The 17,616-nt window shown below is 41.7% G+C and overlaps 2 long non-coding RNA genes across 2 annotated transcripts; one reads left to right on the top strand and one right to left on the bottom strand.

Moving 5' to 3' along the window:
• Window positions 1–13,506: 13,506 nt before the first annotated feature.
• LOC137858028 (uncharacterized) lies at window positions 13,507–16,115 on the bottom strand. The gene is made up of 2 exons (XR_011097490.1): window positions 15,804–16,115; window positions 13,507–13,746 (listed from the first exon to the last, which is right to left on the bottom strand). It is a non-coding gene; the product is annotated as an uncharacterized lncRNA (long non-coding RNA).
• Window positions 16,116–16,204: 89 nt separating this feature from the next.
• Window positions 16,205–17,227, top strand: LOC137858026 (uncharacterized). Its single transcript, XR_011097489.1, has 2 exons — window positions 16,205–16,518; window positions 16,683–17,227. It is a non-coding gene; the product is annotated as an uncharacterized lncRNA (long non-coding RNA).
• The last annotated feature ends 389 nt before the right edge of the window (window positions 17,228–17,616 follow it).

Raw genomic sequence — 17,616 nt, 5'->3', positions numbered from 1 at the left:
AATTTAAGATATATTTAACAAAGAGGATGCTATAAGTTAACTCTTTGGAGACTTTAAAAAGAAGTCTGCTCTTTGCTTTTTGTATTTTTTTTTCCATGGGTTTAATTGCCAAGGACTCGTGGCTTCTCCTGTAATAGCAGTCATTACAACAGTGGATGAAGCACACCAACATCTCAACATTTATCTACCTACCTCTAAACTTGGGGATGGTCCTAGTTTTTAGTGGGCGTTAATAATTTGACTGTAAAGTGGGACTTGTACCTGAAAGATGCCTCCTGTGCCATCTCACTGACTTTAAGCAAACTCTCCCAGAGTAAACTCTCTTCCCTGCTGTGTTCCTAGCTGCTGGCATCAGTCTTGTCTCACTGAGTAGTGCTCCACAGCCTTGGCCCCATCACTAGCCTTTCATGACTGCCCAGGGACTTGTTGCATGGAGATGGTTTTTACCCAGTCTTGCTCCTTGTGAGCCTGATTCAACACCTATTAAAGCAATAGGACCTTTTGCATCAACTGTAATCAGGAGGCGAAGCTGGCTTGGGCCTTTTGGGTTTGCTAACAATTTTCAGAGCTTCACTAGCAACATCTTACTATCGACTGCTGAACCTGTGTAGGGAGCTTCTGGCTGTCAGCATGGGATGACACAGAAGAGAGGAGTTTTGATTAAGTTATGCTTTGCAATGTCACCGAGATAAGAGGAAGTGTCTGCAATCTTGAATTAAAGATTTCCTAGGCTCACTGCCTGCAGATCATACACATTTATGGTTCTAATATATAGTTATAGACAACAATTCCTTTAGCAGCATTAAATTTTATAGCGGTTGTTTTACCTGCCGTGCAAAGTAGTCTGAAATTATTAAGTTAGGAGTTTAAGGGCAGCTTCTGTCAGAGAACAAAAATAAATAAATAAAAATAACACACACACACACAACCTCCCAGCAACACAGAAAATGTACTGCAGAAAACCAGAGACAATTAAGATAAGTCTTAGGAAAGATGCATTCAGCATAATTGCTTTGTCTGAAAGAGGAAGAGAATGTCGTGTTCACATTGTTTTCTCTTCCCCTAAATCAAGAAATGGAATTAAGCGAATCTGATGCAATCACAGCTCTGATTTGGCCGTAATTTTATGGCTGGGCCAAACAGTGAAGCTATAGTCTCCAGTCATGGCACGGCACAGTGAGCGTTGGCAGCAGTTCCAAGGAGCCCTTCATTACAACTCTAGCAAGAAACAGAAGGGAAGTTTGATAGGATTTCCCTAAAGATTTTGTCTTAAAATCAAAACTACTGTTCTGAAATCTACCTACCAAAAACTAGGACCTTTACAGTCCTTACAATGATTTTTTTTTTCTTTTTAAAAGCTCTAGATCGTGACTATAATATGACTATATTTTTCATGCACCCGGTGAGGAGCCAAAATCAGTTCCTTCTTTTTCCTCCCGTTCTCCAAAGAAAATATCTTCATTTTCCATTTTGTCAACTTGCCCCTTTCTTTTTTTTCTCTGATTTGGACAAAAAACATTTGACATGGGAGCATTGTATTCTATAGCTCACCAGAAAATATGTACAAAGATTAGTAGTAAATAGTATATGGCAGTTTTGTTTGTCATTCGCCTGAATTCATTCATTAATTAACATTAAGATAAAGTCTATAACAAATGGAAGGGGAAAATGCTTTCTGAATGCCACGTTCCTCCCAGACTCAAGGCAGAAAGGAATTAATCACAGAGGGAGGAGGGCAGGGAGGAGTTCTTGGCAGCTGGGGAGACAATGTGGGATTTTGTGCAGCAAGGGGTGAGCAGAGCTCCACAAGCTGTGGGGAGAGAATCTGTGGAATCCTGCACAGCCAGAAGTTGTTATTAGGAAACAAATAATAACTGATGAGATGCCTGATTGCAGAGGAGAGCTGTATGGGATAACACTGTGGATGTTTGCTCAACAGAAACCATGAAATAGCCAAGTGTGCTCCCAACATGCAAAGCCAGCTGCCCAAGAAATACAGGTGATATGTGTTGGGAAGTTCACTCGAAAACAAAGGAGACCAACATCCTGCTCACGACAAGCCCAGAGACCACAGGAGTAGTGCTCTGCCTTTCTTGGGGCTGAGTCTCCTGGTATAACTCATATCATATGGCCTACCAAACTGATTAACAGGCCATTAATTTGTAAGGGTGCACTCCAGCATCAGCATCACAGCCTCATGTGACACACAATGAATTGTAGTCCTTTTGGGGAATCTCTAGACTACTGAGAGAAAAGAATTTCTGAATTAGGTGAAGGAGCACACAAGGACAATGGCTCTGGAGGGAGGTGCACCTAGGAAGTGTGATGTGGACTGGGGGATTTGATTTTGACACTCCAACTCCTATGTAGACAGAAAGCTGGGCAGTCACTGTGTCTGAGCCATTCAGGAGGGCAACAAATGGAAAAGAAGAAGAAATTAATAAGCATTGGTCTAGCCCAAAATCATGCCTGAAGACAAACTTATTCAAGACAACAAAGTCATGAGAAGAAGAATATCCTTAATTCCCTACACATCGGCTCTTGATGACTGGGTAATAAATTAGATTTGGGATTTCTCAGGTAGCTCAGACTGTTTAGCTTAATAAGGAGAGAATGATAATTAGATCATATGGTGTAAATACCTACATGAGAACAGAAATTTGATAAGTGAGGGCTCTTCCATCTACCAAACAAAAACTCCAGTTGACTCATTTAAGCTATAAACCCAAACTAAAAATATCATGCAAAATCCAGAATGTGAGGCCAGGTAACCACTACCAAGCTGTACTAACATTAGATTTCCCATTTCTGGCTATTCATTAGAAAGCTGTATCAATGGTTTATGATTTTTTTTTTTTTTTGAGGGAGTTTTCCCCAGAAGAAAAGACTCTAATACAATTTTTGGGAAGGTGGCTTGTATTGTAGAAATGCTCGCCCTATATAATCACAACTCCATGTGGTTTATAATCTGCAAATCCCTCTTCTGTGTGAACTCATCCATTCAAGGTGCTTAGTAGGGTCTGTCACAGGCTAAAGGGGTAAATTTCTGTGGGAACTGCTTGTAAAAATATTGGCAGCCCTTCACTGTGGCATCCCTATTAAATAAAGCTCCCTTTGAAATCACCAATACGTGTGAGAAAGAGACAGAGCTATGTAGATCATCACTGGTTAAATTTCAATGTTCTGCAGATAATTTTTGTAAGTACATATAAACAGGAAAAAAATGAAATAATTCAAAAGAAAAAGAAGGTCTGCAGTCAAAATTAACTGTCACATCCATCGAATCTATGGACATAAATCTGAGGACAGCTTACACTAATCAAGAATTGTTTCCAAATTCCCATCTGTCACAAAAAGATAAAGGTCATTCTTGCATTGTCTCTTGTCTCCTCCCCAAAATGCTCATAGTTTGCAGTCAGGCTTCTTTATACAAGCATGTGCCATAAAGCAATAAAGAGCTCCATTATTTTTCCTCTGGAAATGCATGTTTTTCTCTGATATGACTAATGGGGGCTGGGCTAAACAGACCATAATGTGAGTATCAAGAGAACTGATGAAATTGGGTAAAGGGTAAAGGGAAGGCCTAAAAGCTAGATAGCTGGTGTTTCATAAAAAGGAGAAAAGTTTTGGCAAAGATTGGCCAGTTGCTTAATCCAGCCCCAGTTAAATGCTTACCTCTCCAGCCTCCTGCAGTGAGTAATGTGGATGATGCAGTTGCACCGTAAGATGGACTGCCCAGTCATGCAAAATGTGAACGTGCCTGGGATGTGTCTTAGTTTGCAAAAAATCAAGGCAGAGAGCCAAAAAAGAGGAGGTGCTGCCTGCCCTTATTCTGTCTTCCCATACAATGCATGCATGAGCACGTCACTGCAGAGGCAAGAGCCCGAGGGTTTGGGCAAGTGTGCATGGCCATCACTGGCATATGAAGTAGCAAATATACTTATCCACATACGAGAACAGACTACCCTGTAGGGCTATAAAGACATGGAGTGCAGTCTTTTGGGTATTTCTACACCTTATTTTTTCCCCTTTTCAGAACAGTACCAGAGTTTGGCCTCTTCTTATAACTAGCATGTATAGCTCTCTTCTTAATATGTATTCGGTGAAAAGCAAACCACTCCTTGTTTTTGGGAAAGGGATTTTATATCTGAATTTTAGGGATACTAATTGGCAATCTCAGATTGAAGTCACTTTCCATGAGGTTTGCTGCCAGACTTGAGGCATTATTGATTGTGCAGCAAGGTTCAAAATCAAATTAAATGCATTGATTTGCTCCTAAGAAAATCTTGTACAACAGAACAAGCTGCTTCTGCAAGCGAGTTTCTTAAAATTAAAAATCAAAACAAAACAAAACAAACTCCCATTGCTTAATAAAAACTCTTCCTATCTGATGGAGTCTTTGTCCCTTTACAGGGACATCAATTATTTTTAGCTTTGATTGTGAAGAATAACACTAGTGGAACAGCTCTTGTGTGAGTCACAGTAGATAAGCAGCAACACTAAAAACATAGCTAGGATTTTGCCAGGTTGCTGGGATCATAATAAAGGCAGTTTTGTATCACCTAGGAAGATAAAATTATGTACTTTAAAAAAAAAAAAAAAAGTGATACCAGTCCAATTTTGAGAGGGAAAATCTCTCCCCATTGTATCAAACTGATGCTCATTTTCTACCCTAGTACAGTTTGATATATTTGGGGATATTTCCTTACCAATCTCTTTTCACCTCTCCTAGGAATATAATAAACCAGCCTGCTTAGAGCGTTACAGATCAGCATCCAAGAGGAGATCAGGGAATAAGACATTTCTACCAGCTCCATTTGCAAAACTCTTATTAATCAAAATCAAGCACTGTGGTTACTTTTAAGCAGCCATGGCTGCTGAACCCTGGAGCTTTAACTTGTCATTTAAACAGTGGGGTTACTGCTTGTGTAAGCAGTCATGTCTGAGCTCTCCGTGATTTGGGACAACAAAAATGTGAAGTCAAATGCCCTTATTCTGTCTCAATTAGAGAGACTGCAATTCCCAGGGTGAGATGCTGATGAGAAATACCATGGTGGCACTTGCCTTTCATTCAGCACAATTAATAAATGATTTGCAGCAATACACACAGGTGGGAGAGCTGAAGTGTTCCTCCCTGCCCCTTGCCCAAAATCTTAGCCCAGGCACCAACCCTGTCTCTGGGTCTTGAGCCCTCAGTGTAATGGTGTTGGGGTCAGATGAGGTGAGATGCTGTAGCCATGACATAAAAGTAGGGTGGGAAACACCCACCCTACTTTTGGCTTGTGCATACCATCAGCACAAGCACTTGGCCCTTATCCCCCTCTGTCACAGCTCCTTTGGGCTGTATCCTCAGCTGGGGTAATGCAGCACACCCAGGCAGGAATCAATTAAACTTCCTTCTGTATACCAGCAGGGACTCTCTTTTTCTCTTTAGAAAGCTTGCTCCCTGGGGCATAAATTGAGCTTTAATCTACAATAGAGCAGCACTATAGGGGCTCTGCTCTTGACTGGAGTATCTGGGAATTACTGCAATGCAAACAGTAATTTCATAATATTAATGTAAGCGTGTTGTTAGATTGCAGAGTCACACATTACTGTTAGTACTCTTGGAGTCAGGTTGCTCATGCACAGTATTGCAGCAGGTTTAATTGGGAGGGCTAGGTGGCTATGGAGGGGTCACGATGGCCATTTCCTGCAAGGATAATATGGTTTGCGCTGTCTGCAGCCCAACAGAACTACTGCACCGAAATTGGACATTATTCAAGGCTCTTCAGAAATTTCGCTTTTTAAATATGGACACAAGGGAAGGAAAACTGTGACTGAAAAATTTCACTGTCATCACTTGTAGGAGTGTTTTTTTTCTTTCATTTCACTGTAGACGCACAGTATTTTCCTCCTTTGTAAAGCAGTTTTAAGATACACAGATGGAAAAGGGCACAAAGTGCGCATTCACATTAAGTATTACTAGCTACTGTAGAGAGCTCATGATCTGGATGAATCTCTCAGGTGAGACCCTGACCTCACAGCAGTCAGTAATAATGCTCCACTGACTTTGGAGAGTGAGATTGTGCTTTCAGGGCCTTATGGACAGCATCAGCTTGGCAGTCTGCATCTGTTGCTGCACTGTGGGATAGAAGTCTTGGTGCCAGGTCCTGTGCTCTGTCTGTTCGCGTGGAGATTGGGTTTGGGGTTTCTTTGGTGATTTCTCAGCTAGATAATAAAGATGTAAAACAGTGATGTGTGGAAGAATGGAGCAAAAGCAAGCTGACGGTGTGATATTGTCAGTGTATCCTCTTTTCCAGAGATGCTATTTCTACAGAATCCACACTGAGCAAAAACCTAAGCAAACCTTAGCTTGACCTGCTTCTAAAAGCTGTGGACTCTTCCCACAAGCTCATCAGGTGTCTTGTCTCAGACATCCAGGAAATGAGCTTCCCAACTGTTGTCATATTGATATGTGAAGAAGCAGATTTTGTAAAATACCAAGAGAGTGAAAACCATACATGACTTTGTAAATTAAAAAACTGATTCGATACTGTGCCTGAAAAATAATAATAAAGAAGCTAGCATAGGTCATCCTCATACCAAGAAATACTGGAGGGCTAATCAGAGGACTACAGAAGACACCTAGGCTGTCATACTATAAAACTGATGGATGTCAGGATAGTGTACATTCAGCTTTTGACCTTTTGTTTGCATATTATGATGACTTTCTGTGTTGCCTATCACAGTGATGCAGGTATTCGCAAATCTGAGTAACAAACTAGAAATTCACAATGAACTGCAAGGGCTGCAGCAGTAATTAGTAAGATTCAATTTCCACACTTCGCCTGTTTCACATTAAAGTCATTTTCCATTAGAGCCGTTTCTGTGGCAGTAGGTTAATTACTTTTTTTTTTTTCTTTTTCTAACAAGTTACTTCAAACAGCTAGGTAAATTATATGCACATTCCAATTCTACTTATTTACAGCAATGAATGGACAACTCCATAAATGTCTAGCTTAATTTGGCAGTGAATTATGGAGGCCACCCCAAGTTATCCTTTATTAGCCTCGACTCGAAAGCTGTGACAGTGATTGCTGAAAGGTTGTAAAGATTGAACAAGGTGTCATAAAAACACAACAGTGGCAATAAGAAATGTAAGTATTTATCGATAGCTAGACACCAGCTAGTGTGTGCAAGCACTGTGTTGCGTTCTATACATCTGTAATATTTCTCTACATATGGCTCAATTTGGCTGCAGAAAACTTGAGACTACACAAAACTTGACTCTAACTCAGCAGGTCACTCCCCCTCAGAACTGCAGAGTTAATTTATAATGCTAAAGGTAAATAACTCATTGAAAAAAAATAGTTATTAACAATAGATATATGTTTTGGTGGAGGTCAGGTAACAACCCACAGCAAGACTCACAGTCTATGCAAAGAAACTGCCTGTTTAACATGTTAAAAATATGTGAATGCCTCATTTCTTATGCTCTTTCCTTAAGTATCTGTTGTTACCCAGAGCTGGAGACAGGATATTAAGCTAGACAGACCTTTGGTCTGACTCAGGTATGTGTGCTTGGACATAAACACCAAGGATACACAAATCATTCCCCTCTGCTCGGTGAAGGCAGAAGTACCTTCAGCACAGAGGAGGCAACTCTGCTCTTCTTGGTCCCGGCAAGAAGAGCAGCAGAGAAGAGGGGTGTTCCTGAGGAAAGAGCCGAGGAGTGCCCTGTCCACAGGCACCAGGGCATGGGCAGTGTGTAGTCACATCTCCTGTGATGAGCCAAAATGAGTGAAAGCTATCCTCTCACACTGAGGAAAAAAAAAATCACAGCATATACGCTTTGTCCACTCGTCAGTCGAAAAGGGTTATGTGAGCTGAATAGCTAGGAAGGCTATGGAGAAAAGAGCAAGAAAAAAAAAAAAAAGCCAGCTTCTATTCACCTCTTTTTGTGCGTTAGGTGTAAGTGGTAGATTTATAGCCACACTGTCATGTAAAAGCCCCTGAAAGTTAGTCTCTCTCTTTTTTTTTTTTTTTCCCTAATATACCATATGTCCTAAGAAAGATGAAAATGCAGTAATGTGTATCCAGCTCCAGGCCTGCTCTCCTGCTGCAAGCACTACTCTGCAAGAGCTAGAACGGTGCCTCCGCACACACAGACAAAAATCTGCAACATTAGAGACCAAACACCTCAATTTTGCTGGGCCTCTGAGTCATAATCCTTAATGAGGTACAAGCTGTGTAGCTACAGCTCCCTGAGCTGACATTAAGGAAAATAAACACTGCTCTGCCAGAAGCAGAGCTGAGAAAGCCCAATTTTCTATGGGCTTGCATGCTACAGCCCGACTCTCTCTCTCCTCTTCACAGAAGATCTCCTGCTTCCTTCCATACGTCACCTGTGGTTCATGCTTTCAGTCTCATTTCTCCAGCCCCCCTCACATCTGCTGATCTCTGCCACCCATGGATGTGTACATCCTACATCCAACCTCCTCCCCTGTGCCCAAGGACCACCTAAGCCAAAGGCAGTTTTGGGGCATGCAACTGGGTGATGGCAAGGCCCAGGCTAGGCCCAACAGCTGCATGGTGTTATCCAGCCAATCTCTCTGCCTGCCTACTTTAAAGTTGAATGTAGGGGCCCAGTTCTCAGAGCTCAGTGAGGTAAAAGCTGGGCTAATACCAACGTGGGTCATTTGCCCCAGATAAAGATGAGGGATGCTGAAGCTGGAAGCATCCCTGTCCTGCTTCAAGTCCCCTGGCTCTGAGGGCTTATAAGCTTGTCTGGGAGACTTTTATGACTTCAGGGGCATTGCTGCTGCTCAGAGCATGAGCAAACTCTGCTCACTCCAGTCTGCACAAAGCCTGTGTGGACACACTCACTTGAGAGCTAGATTCACAGAGCAGCTGCTGCCACTGCTCAAAACAACAGCGATTGTCCTCAACCAGGCGAAAAAATTCAACCAATGAACTAACTAAAGAAACAAGACACAAAAAGCCCAGGGATTTGAGAAAACATCTTCTGGGAAGTGGTGAGGAAACCAAATGAACACAACATGTCTATCACCCAGCAAAAGTTACTCTTTTGTGGAGGTTTATAACAGGAAAAAATTGACCTGAATGAAGCATGAATGGAAATGCATGCGCAAAGCGCCGGAAAAAAAACAGCATCACCAGGGTTAATGAAGCAGCCTCTGCCAGTACCCAAGGACCCACTGACAGCGATGATATGCTAATGAAGATGTTGTTTATGCCAAGACCAGAAGGCCTGTGCTTGGATAAACCCACAGCTCTGACGATTCGTCAACAGAAGATCCCACTGGAGGAAAGCGACAACATTACAGTGCCCTGCCTGTGCCATTCCTCTCGGTGGCACCTCCGAGATACCCCGAATGTGGAAACGCAAACAAAGCACAGCAGATTTTAGTAAACTTTATGGAGGATGAAGTAAGCAAAAATGTGGCTTCTCCAGCCTACGTGATCCATTCTATGAGGCCAAAGGGCTGTACGGTAACTGCTGGTCTCTAATTATCCCCAAAACAATTTGTCATCACCAATGTGGAGGAACTGCTGGCCTTTGTCTCTTTTTCTCTACATAACACACGACCACCCCTTGGCCAGAACACTTGAGCTCAAGCATCTCACCGAGCATGGCTGGAACACAGTGTGAGTGTCAGTGGGTGAAATCAGTTGTGTTTCGTGTAAAAACCTTTACATTTCACTGAAATCTCATTTGGAGCACTGCTGCATTGATTCCCTGCATCTGAAAGCACAAAGGCAAACAAATTAAGGGAGTTCCTAATTCTGACACCAAATGGAAACACAATCTATTGACCAGGCAACCCCCTCACTTGTACTGCTATGTTCTCCTCAGTAATTACACTTAAGAGCTAATTTTTAGTGTTAGCACTTATGTTTGTCTATATCTGGAGGTATTTGAACAGGTAGAAAATGTTTAAAAGTGGAAAATGTTTAAACATTAAAAAATGTTTAAAAATCAGCATCTTTCCAAGTTCATCTCCTTTATCTGCCAGGTCTTTTCTTCCACTTCCTTCTGCTGCTTTACTGGAAGGAGAGGGCCGTATCCCCCATTCCTAATTCTCCTCCCTAACTACCACTTATAGACCATTATCTGGGAAATGTCAGAGCAACGAGGTAAATGATCCTTTTCTTCTAAGCATTTCCAATTTCTGCCTTCATCTAGTGACAACAGCAAAAAATGGATCTGCAAGAAACCAGATTTCCATCAAGATGACTGAAGCACCAGGCTGTGACCTGTCAAATCCCTCTGAAACCTTCTTTTAATTGCTCTTCAAAATAAGTGCTTCCTACAGAGTCCCTTCTCATGTTCAGTGCTCCTTTTTGCCCTGAGTTTGCCTAATGCTTAATGAAATCTCCAATATCCCATGACAGTTATATACACAAAGCTAACCCCATTTCTTGGATTATGGGTCATTTTTCTCCATTTAACAGGTACAGAGTAATACTAAATTCAATGTCTCTTCCTTATTTTTCAGGAATTTGAGATGCTTCGTAGGGGTCATTAGAGAACAGCTACCACCTCATTGAGCATCTTACAATCTGATAATGCACTTTTACTGCAAAGTGGGTAAGGTAAAGCAGAGACATGGCACAGGTGGAGGGGATGAAGGCTTTAGCAGGGGTCAGGCTGGTTCAGAAGTGGGAGATCTCCCCTCCTAGGACCCACTGCACTCTGCCCAGCTGCTCACAAGAGTGATCCAGAGCTCCCTGAGGTCTTCGCTGCTCTTCCCCTTTCCACTCATGCCTTAGGGTCACCCAAAACTAAGCACTTTTTTCCTCTTTTTGGGAGAATTGAGCTGTCTCTCCATTCCTCCCCTTCCACTTGAGGGGTTTTGTAACACGCACAGTCTGTGGTCCTTTTTTGAGAAACACTCATCTGTATACCTAAGCTAAGTTTTTTCCTTGCTGCCCAGTGGAGTATGATAGCGAGGATCTGAGCTGACATCCAGGCAGAAAATTCTCTATGTGAATTCTTATTTGTAGGCCCACTTTGGGGGAGGGTTAAGCTTTATATCTATGCTGCAACTTCTTGTAAATATAAATTGTAGGAGCAGGAAATGAAAAACTGCTTATTTTACCCCACCTTTTTGTGACCGCACGTAACTGGAGCCATCAATGCTCCCCTATGCTGGTAGAAGGGACAAATAATGCATGATATTTTGTTTGCAACCAACATAAGCTTACAGAAATGGAAGCACCCTGGTTAACAAAAAGGCTGTCTAGATGCAAACGTATGGCTCACACTACTCACCAAGAAGAATTGTTTTATGGCATTGCTTGCCAGTTGCTTTAGAGAGACAGATTCTGGCTTTAAAAATTGCTGTCTCTGCTCACCATAGTGGAGTATTTCTATCACAACAATGATAGGGCTTCCAGAAAGAATGGCAACTTTCACATTTCATCTTAAATATTTATGTATCTACGATAGCACATCATTTCAGTGGAAAGTGTTGATACATATTATTAAACAAGGGTACAGCCAGGGCTCAGCTTGGCCAAGACATTAAAGCAAACACCTCCACAAGCTGAAGGCCGTTCCGCCTACTCTTATCTGAACCTGTATAAATTATGGAATAGTTCATCCATATGATAGTGTTGCTGAGTTCTCATAATCCATATTAACCCTGCAGATCATGAGCCATCTGTGGTAACTACAGTACTTCCAGCTAAACAAAGATCTTTTTCCCTCCCCTGTTATCCATGCTATACGGAAGGAAAAAAACAACAATTTGTACTTCAGTAGTTTTCAGAAGATGAGAACTCCTCTGAGCCACAAGAGACAGAACTGACGCTCACATTTCTGGAATAATAAGATGGATATACTTCTTACAACTGTTTTACACCATGTGTTAGCAAACCCACACAAAAGGAAGTTGCTTATCCAAAACATCAGAGACTTGACATAGGTTTGCTAATATAATGAGAGGCCTGTCTTCTATGTGTGAGGGCTGTTTTTGTTTGTTTGCTTGCTTGTTTTAGATGCCAAGTAACATTTGGATGCTACGTGGAGAGGTCTGGAAAGAGCATATCTGCAGCTGAGTTGATGGCACCACTATTACAGAAATCACAGTTCATCTACAGAAAATCTACACAGCAGAAGCCTGTGACTTAGAGCAGCCAGAACATGTACATGCTCTGCCTCATTTCTCTTCATGTGCTACAAAGAGCGACAATCTATCACACGTAATTTTGCAACCCAAATGAGATTTTTGGACACTCAGTGGACACTTGCACTGGCTTTTATCAATATTTTTTAATTAAAGGCTTCTTTACTCTTCGTGAAGAAAAAAAATACCCCAAACACCTGGGCAGGATTGCCATGAGGACTTTCATTGCCCGCTAAGCTACAATGCATGTTTCCCCTTCCTCCAATACTCCAGTTACTTGAGCACATAGCTATGTGCACATTTTATCTTACTTAAAATAAACCCAACCCTTTCAGTCATCTTTTTTATTGTATCACCTTGACACATTTCAGTACCAGTGGCCTGTGCACCAGAGGTCTCAAACCACTGATTTATACAATTCATCTGTTGTACAGTTCAAGCATTAAGATTATTAGAATGCTGTTTGGAAAGAATCTCTGCAACCTTCTTGCACTTTTCTGAAGATAACAAATACTTGGCTGCCCCAGCTATCATCAGCATCGCAGGAAACTTTCACTTAAACCATCTGGATTTCATCTGTGATCAATTGAACTGGCATCTGGGTCTTGTTTTAACACAGAAAAATCATTACTCTTTGTATAATTACATTCTCTGTAGAGAAGATAAGTGTGTTTCCAGGTAAGAAAAATTAAGAGAGAGACATTATATTATCTCAGAGTGTTTTCTCCATTAAAGAGAATTTTATCTACTTTTAAAAGCATCAGAAATTCACTAAACCTCTAAAATAAGCATAGAAGGGGCTAGTATTTTCCTATAGATCAAAAACATAAACAAATAAACAAAAAGCAAAAGCAGAAAACACAGGCATTCCTGCCTATTACAAAAACAAAACCAAAGTCATTTCTGCAAGCCTCAAAATCCTGCTGAGTGCCAAGCACCAGAGACACCAGGCAGGAACCTTCAAACCCAGCAGGATCAGCTACTCTGCTGTCCTGTGAGTCAGGTGGGAGGAAATAAATGACTATTTCCCCTGCTTCTGGAAAAGGAAAAAAAATAAAAATAAAAATCTGTGTGATCACATTTGCCAACATGTGAACGCAAACCATATTAAACTTGCAGTGGTCATGCAGATTGATGATGGCCCCTATGGCATATAGCTGTTCTGACAGCCATTTACTCTCCAGAGTTGTTTCAAAACTGATGAAAAGAAGTGAATTGGAACAATGATGCTACTTCTCTGCAAAGTTTTAAGACTCTTCCATAAAGGGTTCCTGAAGCATGATGCCCTCAAAACCTGTGGCTCTCAGAAGAAATCCTTCTAGTCTTTTAAAGTCATTTCTATAGGAGAGGGGGAATAAAAGAAAGACAGACAGTTTGAAAATATCCTTTAATTGAAATTGTGCCAACCCACAGCTTGTGCCCAAGAACAAAACTTTGGTTTGGAGATACTCATGAGGCTTACGTGCCTAAATGTGGGGTCACCTGTGACTGTAGGACCTGCCTTCCTCAGTCCCACCTTGCTTTTCCTCACCTGCAGGGCATGGCACTTCTCTCTTTTCTTTCTGTGCTGGTGTCACAGTGAGAGCAGGCATTCAATATTCTTAGGATGGACCTGTAAAAATTATTAGGAATTAGGAAAATGCTCTAGTTTCCCCTCAGCCTTGCCCATTAACTCCTCCCAGCCGGTCACTGGCTGCCCTGGCAGTTCCTGTGCAGCTCCAAGGTCACAGTTTTCCACCTGACATTTCCCCAGCGCTTCCTGGCAATAAGCATGCTGAGCAACTTCTAATTTACTTTCATCTGAGAAACAATAGTTTTCTACTCTCATTCCTGCTAGTCACCCCGCTTTTTCCCTTTTTGCATTCATCACTGCTTCTGCTGAGAACAAAAGCAAAATATTCATTTCACTTTGGTGACAAACTGGCTGTATTTATTTCCATCCTACCCTCACTAAATGACAGCCCCACTTCTTCATTTTCCTGATGCTTCTTCATTTTCTCAGTAGCTGAAAGGTTTTTTTTTTTTTTTTGCATTGTTTCTGCTTTTTTTTTTTTTTTCCTCTATTTTATTACTATTTCTATTAATATCATTTTCAAAATCATTGCCATCTCGGCTCAATTCTTGGCAATTTTTACTTTCTTGTTGCACTCTGTTAACCTCAGGACATCAGTCTTGCCAGAGGCTGGATGTTTACTCTTAATACCTGTCCTGCAGCTCTTATTCCCCTCGTATGACCTTAACCTTTTCTTTAATATTTTTATCTGTGCACTTGGTTCCAAACTCCACATTGTCATCAAATCAAAGATGCAAGGCCTACTCTGCAATTCAGCTTTTATGCATGCCGAAACAGCCAGCTTCTCAAAGGTTGACCCTTTAAAATCAAAAGCATTGTTTACATGTCCCTTAACATTATCTATTCCTTCAATTTGAAGAAATCACTTCAGCCAAAGTTGATTTCTAAAACAAGTACTTTATAATATTCTTATTTTTTTTTACCAATTCAAAGCTTCGATAGATCAGCACATCTAATTTGTTCAGAAACCATGTGGAAAAGAAGAGGTGGGTGTTCATTTCCCAGAAAACCTGAATCCTACTCTAGCAACCAGCATGTGCTTTAATATGGAAGGCTAGCCACAGTTCTCAGAAGGATTGATCCAGACAGTGTTAGGAAAGCCATTAGCTGCATCCAGGGCTAAAGTCGGGGATAACAGTCCCTTGAGTCTTCTCTAGTGAAGCTTCAAAAGTTATTTGGATGCTTTCCTGTTTCCCTAGGGTGACTTGGCTTGTCATTGGCATGCATAGCACCATTTCTAGTTTCTGTACTTTCTGACCAGTTGCAGAATGCAAATTTTTTTTCATCTGAAAACAATTAATTTTCCTCTTCACTTTACAACTGTTTTTCATCAAGAGTTCATTATGGCTTTGTGTGTTACGTTTAGGTTCCTCTAGTCTCCCTTGCATACAATTGCATACAAGCTTTGCTGACTTCTTACCATGTTAAAACAACTACATCAGTTCCATAACTGCTCTGGAAATGTAAAATAAAATCACTGGGCTGCAGGCAGTCCCAGAGTTATGGGAGGAAAGCCTCCTTTTCAGAGTTACTTCTGTTTCTGGGCATCCCACAGTTTTCACCCTGGGCACACCTGGAGTCACAGGGTTCTTCTTCAGAGTCAGACCAGAACTGACATTCAAGAATTAGAGCCAAACTTAATCTAAATGACAGCCTGCAGTGTGGCTTGGGAATACAGCTGTTTCTGACTTCTCTTTACTCCCTTAATCATGCAGCAGTGTCACGTGGCTAATATTAGCCTCGTTAGAAGGCATGAGTTCCAGCCAAAGCCTGAAAAATTATGTTTGGACTTGGATATGCCACAGGAATGGCTTCTGGTACGGACCTTCTGGAGGCTCAAACCTGCCTTTCCACATGCTGAACATGCATGTCTTATTCCTCACTGAGCCATGCTGAGATGAGGATGGGAATGAGTGAGGCACTTCTTAAAATAAAAGAAATGAGAACAGGGAAGGGGTAGGGGATGGATGCCACTCCCCAAAACACACACACACACACAGAGCACTGTTTGACCACTCAGGGTGGGGTTGATGCCTCAGTACTGGAGATAGCCCCCTATCACTATTGTGCATGCAGTAAAATGGTAATCCACATACCTTGATTACATCCCTCTCCCTGCAGGCAAGAATTCCTTCCTTCTGAATGGAAACACAAGATTTGCTGCAATAAACAAACCTCGAGCTAGTATGCTCGTTGAATACAAACCAAAAAAAAAAAAAAATCACATTTTTTTCCCACTGGACTTTTTTTCCAGAAAAAAAAATAAAATAACAACAACAAAACACGACATATTTGGTTGTTTCTGTTGTAAAACCAGCTGCAGATTATAAATCTGCCAGCCACCCAGGGCGAACCCCTAGTGACTCATCAGTACCACAGGGTGGTACCTGCCTCACCTGCACAGCTGCCCAGGTGGTGGGGTTTGGCTCTCTGATGGGATAGGATCACAGCACCACAGACTTGTTTGGGTTGGAAGGGGCCTTAAAGACTGTCTGTTTCCACCCCCCTGCCATGGGCAGGGATACCTCCCACCAGCCCAGGCTGCCCAAAGCCCCATCCAGCCTGGCCTTGAGCACCTCCAGGGATGGGGCACCCACAGCTTCTCTGGGCAGCCTGTGCCAGCGCCTCACCGCCCTTTGAGTAAATAATTTCTTCCTGACATCTAATATATATCTTCCCTCTTTCAGTTTAAAAACCTTTCCCAGAAAAAGAGAAGAAAAAAAAAAAAAGAGCATAAAGTTAATCAATACAGAAGATAACATCTAATGACCACACATGCCATCAGATGCCGTATTTCACATATGATCACAGGTTAGTATTCTTGCTTAATAAGAGTCATGAGCCACTGAACTTCAACAGAAGCAATCAAAATGATCTCTAATTCTGGGGACAATAACCAACAAATGTTTACTTAGAAATACTCTTGCAATTTATAGCTCCTTCCTTCAAAAACGTGTTCTCTCCCTACTGTGCAGCAACTGCAGTGAAAACACTTGGGCAGAAGCAGCAGCAGCAGCTGGAAGCCACAGCATCGTTGACCCTGTGCATCATGAATTCATGGCAGCCACAGTGCTCTGCACAGCTCGACAATCCCAGCTAAAGCACCACTGAGCTACTAGAAGGGTAGAAAGCAGCCTCATTTTCTTTGTGATCGTGTTAGGAGCGAGGGGGCGAAGTCCATTTGGCAGGGATGTGTTTGGGATGCCCCCACGTTTGGAGCAAAGGACCAACTAATGAGTTCACGCCTGAAGGGCTGGCTGCAGGACTCTGCGTCCCACTGATTCAATGGCCATGAGTATATTGTCCCTACGTTTTTGTCTCTAAACTAATTGTTAATCTGCGAAACACCCTTGGGACAACTCAGTTTCTTTAAGGAAGAGACTTCGTCAGGAGCTTTGAGAAATCAATGTACACCGTGTCTACTGGATTAACTTTATCTGCATGCATACTGATTCTATTCTCAGAAAAAAAAAAAAAAAGAAAGAAAGAAAAAGAAAAAAAAAAAAAAAACAACTAACAACAGACTTATGAGGCATAGTTTCCAAGCTGTGCCAGCTCATCCCCATTATTTTAAATTTGTCCATATGCCTACTAATTCTCTTTTTTATAATGCCTCTCAAAAATACCCCTCAAATCAAAATCAGATTTATGATTATGCAGTTCCTTGGATCCTCACAGGGGCCTGCCTTGAAGTGGGCTTCACGTGTCCCACTCCTTCTAACCTTGAGATTAATTCAAGAAAAGCCAATTGAAGCAATAAGTTCTTCACCACAGTTAATAGTTTGGCAGTTTCGTATCAGAGATGCTCTGGGGCTCCTGTGCGAGTGCCATCTGGTCCTGTTGATCTGCTGTTGTCCATTTTATTGGTTTGTTTTAAAAAGGCTTTTCGTGTCAGTTCAGTATGGGACC

This window comes from Anas acuta, chromosome 1, assembly GCF_963932015.1.
Source record: "Anas acuta chromosome 1, bAnaAcu1.1, whole genome shotgun sequence".
NCBI classification, from domain to species: domain Eukaryota; kingdom Metazoa; phylum Chordata; class Aves; order Anseriformes; family Anatidae; genus Anas; species Anas acuta.
This window is presented reverse-complemented; position numbering and strand designations above follow the sequence as displayed.